We start from the raw sequence: 14,124 nt of genomic DNA, 5'->3' as shown, positions 1-14,124 counted from the left end.
CGGACCCGAGGAGCTCCCTCCGCTCCTGCCGCCCGCGGACCCCGCTCCCGTGCAGCCGCCATTGCCGGCGGACCCCGCTCCCGTGCAGCCGCCATTGCCGGCGGACCCCGCTCCCGTGCAGCCGCCATTGCCGGCGGACCCCGCTCCCGTGCAGCCGCCATTGCCGCCTTCGCCGCTGCCGCCGCCTGCGCAGCCGCCTTCGCAGCCGCCTTCGCCGCTGCCGCCGCCTGCGCAGCCGCCTTCGCAGCCGCCTTCGCCGCTGCCGCCGCCTTCGCAGCCGCCTTCGCAGCCGCCTTCGCCGCTGCCGCCGCCTGCGCAGCCGCCGCCTGCGCAGCCGCCGCCTGCGCAGCCGCCGCCTTCGCTGCCTGCTGCAGCTCCCGGGCAGGCGCCCCCACTGCAGCAACCTGCAGCTCCCGGGCAGGCGCCCCCACTGCAGCAACCTGCAGCTCCCGGGCAGGCGCCCCCACTGCAGCAACCTGCAGCTCCCGGGCCGGCGCCCCCACTGCAGCCACCTCCTGTTCCTGACCGCGCTCCAGTTCCTGCAGAGGCGCCCCCTCTGCAGCCGCCTGCTGCAGCTCCCGGGCAGGCGCCCCCACTGCAGCCAGCTCCTGTTCCTGACCGCGTTCCAGTTCCTGACCGCGCTCCAGTTCCTGCAGAGGCACCCCCTCTGCAGCCGCCTGCTGCAGCTCCCGGGCAGGCGCCCCCACTGCAGCCGCCTGCTGCAGCTCCCGGGCAGGCGCCCCCACTGCAGCCACCTGCAGCTCCCGGGCCGGCGCCCCCACTGCAGCAACCTGCAGCTCCCGGGCAGGCGCCCCCACTGCAGCCACCTGCAGCTCCTGACCGCGCTCCTGTCCCTTCTCCCCCTGTGACAGTTTCTCCCTCGCCCCGGCGAACTCGACCCCGACCTGGGGTCATGTCTGTGTCCCGTAAAGGGAGGGGACACAGACGCAGGGCTGGGGTCCCGCCCGCCCTGCCCCCTGGCTCGCCCTGCCTCGCCTGCGCTGGGGCTCGGTTGCCGCCTGCGGGTCCTGGCCCTCCGGGTCGGCTGTCGCCTGCGGGTCCCTCTCCGGTGCCTCGTCGCCCTGCCTCGCTCCCCTCTCCGGGTCCTGGTCGGTCGCCTGGGGGTTCCTCGACGGCGGCTCCTCGGTCGCCTGCGGGGCCCCTACCTCCGGCCCTCCCCCGGACATCGCCGCCTGCTGCGGCTCCCCCCTCCTCCGTGCCTTCGCCCTGGCCCCTTCCAGCTCCCTCGTCCCCTTCCCTGGTGCTCTCTCCTGCTCCCTCCCTGGCCCCTCCGCGGGTCCCTCGCCCTGCCTCCTCGGCCCCTCCGAGGTCCCCTCCGGCTCCGGCCTCCCGGCCGCCTGCGGCCCCTCTGGCTGCCTCCCGTCACCCGCTTGGGCTCCCTCGGGCTCCCCTTTGTTCCCCCTCCTTGTCTCCCTACGCCCCTGCCTTTGTCCCGCCTGTCTCTGCCCCTTCGTTTTCTGCTCGCCCTTTCGTTCCGCCCGTCTCTGTTCCTTGTGCCCCGGTGTACCCGCCTTGCACTCCTGGCCCCTTTGTTCCTCCTGTTCCCGCTGTGTCTCCCTTCCTGGTCTGTCTCTCTGCTTTCCCGACCCTCTGTCAGGTTTTGTCCTTTGTCTTGTCCCTGGCTGTGTTTTGTGCCTCGGTCCTGTTTCCTGTCTCTCGTTGATGGTTCTGTTTTTTTTTTGCTCCAGGTCCCGGTTCCCGTGTCCCGTCTGTCGCCTCCTCCCTGGCGCGCCCGGTGAAGCGCGCCTTTGGGGGGGGGTTCTGTCATGCCCTGCTCGTCGGCTCCTCCTGTGTGCCACGCCCCCTGCCTACCCACGTGTTTTCTCCCGATTGTACCCAGCTGTATCTAGTTCATTTGCTCAGTCCTGTGTATATCAGTCCGTGTCTTACCCGAGTCCAGTGTCCGTCATTGATGTTGTCAATGTCTGTTTCCCGACCTGCTCCAGTTTCCCCGATTAAAACCCCGTTTTCCCGTATCCCGCTTGCCTGCCTGCTCCTCTCCCGCACGATCGCCGCTCTGCTCGCGATCGCTCACCTCGTCCCGTGACACATGCTTTTTTCCCCTTTATTTTTGTCTTTTTCCTGCTTATCCTACCTCAGCACCCCTTCTTCTGACTCTAAATTTGCATGTGTTGGTGTACAATAGTACCTGTTTCTGTGTGTTCCACTAGGCTAGCCATGGACAACCTGACTTTCTCCTTCTTTATGGTGTCTCACCCCAGGACTGGGACAAGGAAGCGTGATTTAACTGGGTGAATTGGATGCGAGACAGTATTGCAACATGAGGTGATGGTGTTGAGAAGCTGTTTAAATGATTCTCTTGATCTACAAGCTAACTTAACTAGATGCCAGCAAGAGCGATACGTTCGTTACCATGCAAATGCCATTTGAGTACATGCTAAAGCGGCTATTTAGAATGCGAATAGCGATCTTCAGGTGAGGGCAGCACTACACGCCCCCAATGCAGGTAAAACAAAGAAAGGTGACATGGTTTACGTTTTTGCCGATTTAACCTAATTTTAAAGACTTTAATACTTATGACAATTGGCGTTTTGAAAAGAAGACAACGGATTTAGTCAGCGTTTTTTTATGATTCTACATGAAGATTTAAACTGAAGCAAGATATAAACTGAAAGAGACGTGAAAGGTACGTTGCGTCGCCGATGATGCACTCAACCACAGAGGGTTAAATGGCTCCATTCATTGTTTCGGTTGCTCGCATTCCGGGGTTACGAAACAAACATGCCCTAAATGTAGTCCTGCACGAACCCAGTCTGGTTCTAGGGTTTCACCTCCCACTAGCCCTGTGGTAGTTACTCTGCAGCCTTTCTGACCCAGAGGGTGCGTGGTCCTAGAGGTTTCACTAAGCTTTTTTTTCAGGCCGCGGCGTTGTCTAATGTTCTGTCTTTTCCTAAGATCACTGCTCGACTGCTTCATGGGAACATTCCTTTGTTAGTAGCAGTTAATCTGAAAGGTAATTGGCTACAGGCAACCTTGTGTGAGCTCACCTGCTTTAGAGGAGGAGGCATCTGCCATCCAGGCTTCGATCTCGACAGTACACCCAAGAGTCCTCACGCTCTGTGGTTTTGCTCATACGGTGTGACCATGGATGGCTCCACCATTAACACTGGTGGATTCTGCTCTGTGCTCTCTGCAGGACGTTCTACATAAGAACATAAGAACATAAGAACTATACAAACGAGAGGAGGCCATTCGGCCCATCAAGCTCGCTTGGGGAGAACTAAACTAATAGCTCAGAGTCGTTAAAATCTTATCTAGCTCTGATTTAAAGGAACCCAAGGATTCAGCTTGCACTACATTATCAGGAAGGCTATTCCATACTCTGACTACACGCTGCGTAAAGAAGTGCTTCCTTAAATCCAGCTTGAAATGTTCTCCCGCTAATTTCCACCTATGGCCACGAGTTCGTGTATTTAAACTAATGCTGAAGTAACTATTTGGTTGAACAGCATCCAAACCTGTTAGAATCTTATATACCTGGATCATGTCCCCCCTCAATCTCCTTTGCTTGAGACTGAACAGATTTAGCTCAAGTAACCGTTCCTCGTATGACATTCCTCTAAGACCAGGAATCATTTTTGTGGCCCTACGCTGCACCTTTTCTAAGGCCACAATGTCCTTTTTAAGATATGGTGACCAAACCTGCACACAATATTCTAGGTGAGGTCTCACCAAGGAATTGTATAATCTTAGCATTACCTCCCTTGACTTAAACTCCACACACCTGGAGATATACCCCAACATCCTATTGGCCTTTTTTATTGCTTCCCCACACTGGCGAGAATGGGACATGGAAGCATCAACATACACACCAAGGTCTTTCTCATGATCAGCTACCTTTATTTCAGTGACACCCATGAAATACCTGTACTTTATATTTCTGCTCCCTAGATGGAGTACCTTACATTTATCGACGTTAAATTTCATCTGCCAGGTATCGGCCCAGTCACTAATTAAATCAAGATCCCGCTGTAGCTGCTGAGCCACTAATTCAGTATGTGCTACACCACCCACCTTGGTGTCATCTGCAAATTTCACCAGTTTACTGTATATATTGGTATCCATATCATTTATGTAAATTAGGAACAATAGTGGTCCTAAAATCGAACCCTGCGGTACCCCACTATGAACGCAAGCCCACTGTGACATTGTGCCTCTTATAACTACTCGCTGTTTCCTATCTGTTAACCAGTTATCAATCCAGGTCGCTACGGTACCTAAAATACCAGTCGCTTTGAGTTTAAGTAGGAGCCTCTTGTGGGGGACAACATCAAAAGCCTTTTGGAAATCTAAGTAGATGACATCATAGGCCTTCTTATCATCAACTTCCTGAGTAGCTTCCTCAAAAAACTCCAACAGATTTGTTAAACAGGATCTACCTCTTCTAAATCCATGCTGGCTATCCCGCAAAATGTTATTGGAGTCCAGGTAATCTATCATTTTCTCTTTGATTATAGCCTCCATAACTTTACCAGTTATACAAGTTAGACTGATTGGCCTATAGTTAGACAAATTACTTCTATCCCCTTTTTTGAAAATAGGCGTTATGAAGGCGTGCTTCCAATCAGAAGGTACCACACCTTCAGATAAGGATTTTTGAAACAGTAAAGTTAAGGGTCGGCAAATAATATCCCTCATCTCTTTTAACACTATAGGTAAGATGCCATCAGGGCCCTGTGATTTATTTATTTTGAGCTTAGCTAGGCTTTGCAAAACATCTGCTTCAGTTCTATGGATTTCATTCTCATTTAGGGGCAAGTCTTTGTACCACCGATTTGTAGTTATTCCTAGTCTGACTTCTGTCATCCTTGGTAAGGATTTGATGATCAGAGCTTCACTGAGTATCCACATTCCATCTCGTTCCTTACATTCGGCAAAAGTGTGAGTTCACCTGCTTTAGAGGAGGAGGCGTCTGCCATGGGCGTTGATGATCCAGTGGATGCTGAGGCTTTGGACAGTCCCGTTATGGCCTCTCTGTCAGCCTCATCTCCAGTGCCAGGGTGTAGCATGCCGGATACCAATAATGCTAAAGTAACATGTTTGCTTAGGGAGTTTGCCGATCTGTTCTCAGGCCAGCTTGCTCTACTTAGTAGAGCATGTCTTTGAGATGACCTCCAAGAATCCTATAAACTTCCCTCTATACCGCACTTCGCCGGTAAAACATGCAATCATTCAATAACAGATTCTGAACATACTCCATGACAAAGTCACTGAGCCATGTTCTAGCCCCTGGTCTCCTCCCATTGTCATCATATAGAAGCTTAATGGTGAGTCTTGCTTCTGTGTAGGTTATCGGAAGCTGAATAGCACTACAGTGAGGACTCGTTCCTGCTCCCAAGAATCGATAAAATGTTTGATTTCCTCATACATGGCAGATTCGTTTACACCTTGGACCTATTCAGAGGCATTTGGCAAGTAGCTGTGGACCCTGACTCCCAACCCAAGACATCATTTGTGTCCTACTGTACTGTGGTCTGTTTCAGTTTAAGGTTCTCCCTTTTGGCCTTTTGGTTCCCACATTTCAGCAGCTGATGCAGTCTGTTTTGGCCAGCCTAGTGTATAAAAGCTGCACGGCCTACTTAACTATAATAACAGACACTTTTACTGATCCTGTGTATAAAATCTGCATGGTCTACTTAATAATAATAACAGGCACTTTTATTCATCCTGTGGGGAAATTGTCTGTATACCTCCCTCAACTTGCTCTTTGTAGAGTAAGCTGTCTACGAAGGGCAGCCACCTATTGGGGCGCCCAGGGAGCTGGAGCCAGGCTTGGGGCTGGGGCTTGATGGCGAGCCCCTAGTGGCCAGGCCTGCACCCATGGGCCCTGATCGGGCACAGCCCGAAGAAGGCACGTGGGTCCCCCCTCCAATCGGCTCACCACCTGTAGGAGGGGCCAAAGGGGTCAGTGTGAGTTGGGCAGTGGCGGTCTGATCCCCGGCTGCAGAAGCTAGCTCTAGGGACATGGAATGTCACCTTTCTGGTGAGGAAGGAGCCTGAGCTGGTGCGCAAGGTTGTGAGATTCCGACTAGATAGTCAGGCTCACCTCGACACACAGCTTGGGCTCTGGAACCAGTCTCCTTGAAAGGGGTTGAACCTTCTTCCACTCTGGAGTTGCTCACAGGGAGAGGCGCCGAGCGGGGTGGGCATACTTATTGCCCCCTGGCTGGGCACCTTTTTAGCTGGAGTTTACCGCAGTGGACGAGAGGGTAGCCTCCCTTCGCCTTTGGGTGGGGGGATGGGTCCTGACTGTTGTTTGCGCTTATGCGCCAAACGGCAATTCAGAATACCCACCCTTTTTGGTGTCTTTGTAAGGGGTGTTGGAGAGTGCTCCTCCCGAGGACTCTCTTGATCTGCTGGGGGACTTCAATGCTCATGTGGGCAATAACAGTGAGACCTGGAGGGGCGTGATTGGGAGGAATGGCCCCCCAATCTGAACCCGAGTGGTGTTTTGTTATTGGACTTCTGTGCCTGTCACAGATTGTCCATAATGAACACCATGTTCAAGCGTAAGGGTGTCCATATGTGCACTTGGCACCAGGACACCCTAGGCCGCAGTTCAATGATCGACTTTGTGGTCGTGTCATCGGACTTGCAAGCGCATGTATTGGACACTCGGGTGAGGAGAGGGGCAGAGCTTTCAACTGATCACCACCTGGTGGTGGGTTGGCTCCACTGGTGGGGGAGGAAGCCGGTCAGACCTGGCAGACCCAAGCGTATAGTATGAGTCTGCTGGGAATGTCTGGCAGAATCCTCTGTCAGAAGGAGCTTAATCTCCTACCTCCTGCAGAACTCCCATGTCCCGGGGGAGGCGAGGGACATTGAGTCCGAATGGGCCATGTTCCGTGCCTCCATTGTGGAAGCAGCTGACCGGAGCTGTGGCCGTAAGGTGAGTGGTGCCTGTCGTGACGGCAATCCCCGAACCCGCTGGTGGACAATGATGGTAAGAGATGCCGCCAAGCTGAAGAAGCCTTTTTAGCCTGTGGGATTCCGGAAGCAGCTCATAAGTACCGGCGGGCCAAACAAAACGTGGCTTTGGCGGTTGCTGAGGCAAAAACTTGAGTATGGGAGGAGTTTGGAGAGATTCTGGTCCGCCATTCGGCGGCTCAGGGCGGGAAAGCGGTGCGGCATCAATACTGTTTATGGTGGGGATGGTGTGCTGCTGACCTCAGCTCAGGACGTTGTGGGTCGACCTCCTCGATCCCACCGACACGCCTTCCAATGAGGAAGCATAGTCTGGGGACTTGGGGGTGGACTCACCTATCTCTGGGGTTTAGGTCGCTGAGGTGGTTAAAAAGCTCCTCGGTGGCCGGGCCCCGGGGGTGGATGAGATTCACCTGGAGTTCCTCAAGGCTCTGGATGTTGTGAGGCTGTCTTGGTTGACATGCATCTGCAGCATCGCCTGGACATTGGGGGCAGTGCCTCTGGTTTGGCAGACCGGGGTGATGGTCCCCCTCTTCAAGAAAGGGGACCGGAGGGTGTGTTCCAACTATACGGGGATCACACTCCTCAGTCTCCCTGGTAAGGTCTATTTGGGGGTGCTGGAGAGGAGGGTCCGTTGGATAGTCGAACCTCGGATCCAGGAAGAGCAGTGTGATGTTCTCCCTGGTCGTGGAACAGTGGACCAGCGCTATACTCTCGGCAGGGTCCTGGAGGGTGTGTGGGAGTTTGCCCAACCAGTCTACATGTGCTTTGTGGACTTGGAGAAGGCATTCGATCACGTCCCTTGGGGAGTCCTGTGGGGAGTGCTCCGGGAGTATGGGGAGCTGGGCTACCTTATAAAGGCTGTTTGTTCCCTGTACTACCGGTGTTAGAGTTTAATCCGCATTATCGGCAGTAAGTCGGACTCATTTTCGGTGAGGGTTGGACTCCGCCAGGGCTGTCCTTTGTCACCAATTCTGATCATAACTTTTATGGACAGAATTTCTAGGTGCAGCCAGGGTCTTGACGGTGTCCAGTTTGGTGGCCTCAGGTCTCTGCTTTCTACAAATGACGTGGTTCTGTTGGCCTCATCAGACCGTGACCGGCTCTCACTGGAGCAGTTCGCAGCCGAGTGTGAAGCGGCTGGGATGAAAATCAGCACTTCCAAATCCGACACCATGGTCCTCAGCCAGAAAAGGGTGGAGTGCTCTCTCTGGGTCGGGGAAGAGGTCCTTCCCCAAGTGGAGGAGTTTAAGTATCGCGGGGTGAGGGAAGGATGGACCGGGAGATCGACAGGCAGATAGGTGCGGCATCAGCAGTGATGCGGGCGCTGAAATGGTCTGTCATGGTGAATAAGGAGCTGAGCCAAAAGGCAAAGCTCTCGATTTACCAGTCGATCTACGTTCCTACCCTCACCTATGGTCATGAGCTATTGGTAGTGACCGAAAGAACAAGATCGCGAGTACAAGTGGCCGAAATGAGTTTCCTCTGCAGGGTGGCTGGGCTCTCCCTTAGAGATAGGGTGAGGAGCTAGGTCATTCGGGAGAGTCTCAGAGTAGAGCCGCTGCTCTTCCGCATTGAGAGGAGCCAGATGAGGTGGCTCAAGCATCTACTTAGGATGCCTCCTGGACGTCTCCCTCCTTCGACTGCCCCCGCAACCCGACCTCAGATAAGCAGAAGATGATGGATGGATGGATGGATGGATCATAAACTTAATTCATGGCAAATAAATTATTTCTTATATATTTGTTTTGGCATCAGACTCATCTTAATCTTAGTGTACATTGTAAATATGTCAGATTTATGTGAAGTTTGTAATTTGACATCAAAGTATAGACATTGCAAAATGCAATTTGAAACACATTATAAAAGTACATAGTAAGCAATGGTGGAAGTTTGTTTTGATCGCAGATATCTGATCATCAAAGTCTTGGCTACATGAAGATGACTAAATGGTGTAGTTGCAACATTCAGTTGGATAAATAAATAAGAATAAGTTAACTCATGTGACTATTTCTGGTCTCTTCCATTGAATATGTAGGAGCTCTCATCTGTATGCATGAGCCATTCACACCTGGCCACATCCTCCCCTTTTAAGTCGCTGATGAGGATGTATCTGGATCGCGTTTCTCCGTTGCATTGTTCATCAAATTACCATGCAAATGCTATTTAAATACGTGCTAATGCAGCTATTTAGAATGTGTGATGCAGCTATTTAAAATGTGTATAGGAAGGGGCATGCCAGTTTCTTCCTGCATTAAAGAAGCCAGCTGATTAGAAGATAGGAATGGAAACCAAACCTACCCAGTGTGGAGGGCTGAGCTTCTGGATGTAAAGGATGATGGGAATGAGGATGGGGTAAGGTGTGTGATGGAAGTTGTTGCTGTTGTTGTTGTTGAGGTGAGGGGTGACCATGGGCATGAGAGGGGTGAAGTGTGGGGGGGTGGAGCCACAGGCTCAGTGTCACTCAGTTGGCTATAACATCAAAGTGGTGTCACCCTCCCTGAAGGAACACGTCGAGGATTTGAGGGTTGTGTTTACCCATTTGCGTGATGCAGGACTGATGTTGAAGGGGGATAAGTGTCAGTTCCTGAGGGAAGAGTTATTATTTCAAGGCTACAAGGTTTCTCAGGATGGGCTGACCCCAAACCTGGAAAACGTCAGGGCCATTGCAGAATTCCTCACGCCTAACTCTCCATCATACGTCCGTCAGTTTCTTGGTCTTGCTGGCTATTACCGGTAGTTCATTAGCCAGTTCGCTAGTATTGCAGAACCATTGATTGTTTTGACTTAGGACGAAACAGAGTTTAAGTGGGATGAATCTTGCCAGAGGGGGCGGCATGGTGGTGCAGTGGTTAGCACTGCCTCACCTCTGGGACCCAGGTTCAAGTCTCCGCCTGGGTCACATGTGTGCGGAGGTTGCATGTTCTCCCCATGTCGTCGTGGGGTTTCCTCGGGGTACTCCGGTTTCCCCCCACAGTCCAAAAACATACTAAGACTAATTGGAGTTGCAAAATTGCATGTGCATGTGTGAGTGAATGGTGTGTGAGTGTGCCCTGCGATGGGCTGGCCCCCCATCCTGGGTTGTTCCCGGCCTCATGCCTATTGCTTCCGGGATAGGCTCCAGAACCACATTTGTTGATTTGACTGACACAAGAGCACCCACTTGAGTTTCACGCAGTGACTTTATCCCTGAACCTCACACTTAGTGACATACTTTTCTCTGTGGCATGAACCTTGGATGGTAAATTAAAGATGGCCGTACACCTAGACCCAGTTGCAAGTCACTCCTGACCGGACCCACTCCCAGTGCTATGCTATCCGCATAGTCATGGTCTGAGCGTAAGGAAGGTGCCCTGTATCACTGCTAGTTGGGAGGCGACACACTGGACTGACCAATTCCAAACCCAGAGACTGGATGTGGACTCACTGGATGGGGAAAGATTGTTTGTTTGTTCAGTTCTTTTGCTGTTCCTTGTCCTGTGTTTATATATAAAAAAAGAAAATGATAAAAATGGCAGGCGGTGGCCGTGCTGGGTTGTTCTGGTATGTCTGCCTCTTTATGACTCGTATGTCTCGTATCTGCCTCTATTTTTGAGCTGTTTGACTTCTCCCCACCACTTTTGCTTTCTGTGTATATATTTCCTTATTGTGGTGTTGAGCCTCTTACCATGTATGGTTTCACTATATCATTCCCCCCTATACTGGGCGCGCAGCTGGACAGAGATGCAGGTGGCGTGTGGAGAGCGAATGCAGGAGACCAGTGGAAGGGAGGAAAGAGAAAGGGAGCGTATTTGTGTGTTGTGCACATTTACCTCAAATAAAATGCTGAGTCCTGTCCGCCAGCCCTGGTTACTGTGTATCTGTAAGTGGATTCGACTGCAGGCACACCTGTAGATCAGTGGGGTAACCCTCAGCAGGAATCTCCGAGGCTGCACACACAGCCTCAGCTAAAAACCCAAGCTCATTACAAAAAAAAATCACAAACTGGACCCTCAGACTTCATAACATATTGAAACTTTGTCTCCATCTGCAGGCTACATATAGTATAAGCTATTTCATATTAAGAAACAATGATATTGTATGAGACTGAGAAATGTCTGTCCCATTTTCATAATCACAACTTGTTCCTTGAAGCACAAGGCATGGTAAACTATACAAAATAAATCACTAGCAGGTTAAGCTTCCCTACAGCCAGGCAAAGCTATAGCTCTTCTTTCACTCACAGGCCCTTGGAATCATCCTTCACTGTGTTGTGAGCATATCTGCAGCATTTGCTTTGCATGTGCTTTCGGGATTTGCATCGCATCTGTCAGTTTACAGTATTTGGAAAATCTTGTGTGGGTATCATCATTTTGACTTAAGTGTTGTCTGAATTTTCAGAACATCTAATAAATTACCACATGTTTTGTTAATGTAGAGCATATGCGTTGTCATTTCATTAAAGAGTTTTAAGAATTTTAAGTACATTGACACTAATCGGTCACCATATATTATTGACCTTGCTTCTAAATAGTGTTGGGGAAGCTGCTCTTAAATGGTAGCTTTTCAAGCTAAAAGCTATTTATGATTAAAAGCAGCTAAGCTACAGCCAAACTACTATTTTAATGTAGTAGTTAGCTACACTACAAGCTACAGAGAAAAAGCAGCTAATTACATCTGGATTAATTAATTTGCTAAATGGCTGAACATGAAGGTACAGTGAAAATGAAAAATTCTTCTCAATACACAACAGGCTCAAGTTACAACAAATCTTCAAAAAATTTTAATTATGTAAATACATGTATGTTTGAATGCATGTATAATCTCTTTAATGTATTTGTCAGATTAATCAAGATTCAGATCAATTATCATTTCATGACTACTGATCTAGCCATTTCTGCCAGTGTGAAGTAGGATAATGTTGTGGGTAATACGATTTGAGAGTAAGTAGGTTATAGTGAGATGATTGAAATTACAGCTACACTGAGCATATTAATTCCTCCAATAAATATGATATTATATATGATTTGATAGAAAGGAATCTGTTGTAAAACATTTCTGTGTATACAGAATCTAAACATAGAAACTTCTCATATTTATATTGTATATTTTAGATAGATAAATACTTTATTGATCCCAAAAGAATTTTTTTTTACCTCATTTGACAGAACAACGTAAAATAACATATTGAGCCCATCCACTTATCATGTCTGATACAATATTCAGAATTATTTATTATAAATTCTGTTTTTATATGATGAGGCATAACGGCATGTGTTGCAAGTGTGTGCATGTGTGTTCTGCCATCATATCCCCTGGAACCTGCACTGAAAAAGCAGTTTGAAGATGGATGGATTCATTCTAAATATAATAAGTGTATTATTCAATAATTTGGAATTCTAAGAATTTTTGCATACACTTTATTTGGTGTACCTGCTCATTAACATGAAAAGCCTGCTTCTACAAACGGCAAATCATACGGCTGCAGGTGAATAAATGTAGTATGTAGATATTGATTTTTTTTTTTTTTATAAACAATGCAGTGATCTATTTCTATGATCTGTATAGTATAGGGGATTGCCCCCTTGCATTAATTGTATTATAATGCACTTTTAAAAATAAACTCCCATCATGCAGCAGCAAGAAAATAATGTTTTGTGGCACGCCAATTAATATACCGATATTTTTACTTCTCATTCCCTTTAAAAATAAAAATTTTTATTTATGTATCTTATTCAGCAGGAAATATATTCTGCCTAAAGGCCGAGAGTCTACAACTGTCACTGTTACAAACTCTTCATTCTCAGCTAACCTGGATGTAGCACAGGGTGTTCAATCCTATAGGTGACAAAGGCGGCCACTTAGGGCACCAGTTTCTGAGGAGGTGCCGACTTGTCAGCCAGTTTCACTTTGCCTTGGATGGGGGGGTGCAGGTGGTGATACCCGCCTAAAGTGCCGCATCAGCTGGGACCAGCTCTGATGTAGCAGATTCCGTATTGCAGCAATTCACACACACATACTTACAATGATATTTAAGATTGTGCTTTGCAGATGAGGACGTAACATGTGATTTGTTTTTCCTCACAGACAGAATAGCAGAAAACACAAAGCTGACTTCCAGCGTGTTGCTATGACTTTCTTTCTGTGTTCCAAATTCTTGTCTGCAACAAGGTCCTTTGATTTACATGAAATCATGACTCATGTCTGCTCCATTTTAAACTTATATTGTGTCATGTGTCATGTGTCATGTGCTGTCTCACACCCCCAGGGTTGCAAATCTTTTTGAATTTTCCAACAGTTTCTCTGTCTTCAGTCACAGTCCAGTGGTTAGATGAAATGGCATATTAAAGTTGTCGACAGTGTATGTACCATGCACTGGACTGCTATCTATTGCAAGGTGTCTCTTGCACTGTGCGATGGGCTTCCTGGGATGAGCTCAGTACAATTGTGAGCTTGATGAGTGGTTGGAAGATGGATTAAATATGTGTCTGTTAAGTAAGTTTAATAACCTAAATGTACAATCATGTTTTGAAGTAATTACTTCCAGTTAAATAGAAGTAGTATAAAGATATTTTACTCTGAACTTAAAATCAAATACAGTTCAATGAAAAACACATAAAGGAAATATCAGTGCTTTCCATTTTTAAATGAATTTTAACAAGTGAATACATTCCAGCTATATGGATTTCTTTCAGTGGAGCCTAAGATATAATGCCGAATGGCTGCTTATTATGTATTTGTTGTAGCACCTTAAGTTCAGGGAAAATGTGTGCAGTGCATGGATTTTATGTATTTCGTTTTATCAAGTTAATCATACAATTCAGTGACTGAAAAAAATATTAAACGAATATGGCGAGGCCAAAAACATGAGAGGAAGAAGTGGTAAAAGGAGTAATGAAACAATAAATATTAATGCTTTTCATGTCAGGAAAACGCTGAAGTATGTTTATGGTGTAAAAAAACGGTGAATACAGGGAGAAACGGAACATTGTGTATTCATTTATTACGTTTTCTTCCTTTTCACAATTAGCGCTGCCGGATTAGTTACCATGGCAACCGTTTGTGAATCGTTTATATAATTTTTAAGGTTTTAACCAAGTGTTGATACTGTAGGATTCGTTTTGCATTTTAAAGTAAATGAAATTAAAGGTCCGTCGGCTAAGTTATAGAAACAAAACG

This window comes from Brienomyrus brachyistius, chromosome 23, assembly GCF_023856365.1.
Source record: "Brienomyrus brachyistius isolate T26 chromosome 23, BBRACH_0.4, whole genome shotgun sequence".
Classification (NCBI taxonomy): domain Eukaryota; kingdom Metazoa; phylum Chordata; class Actinopteri; order Osteoglossiformes; family Mormyridae; genus Brienomyrus; species Brienomyrus brachyistius.
Note: the sequence above shows the minus strand (reverse complement) of the source record.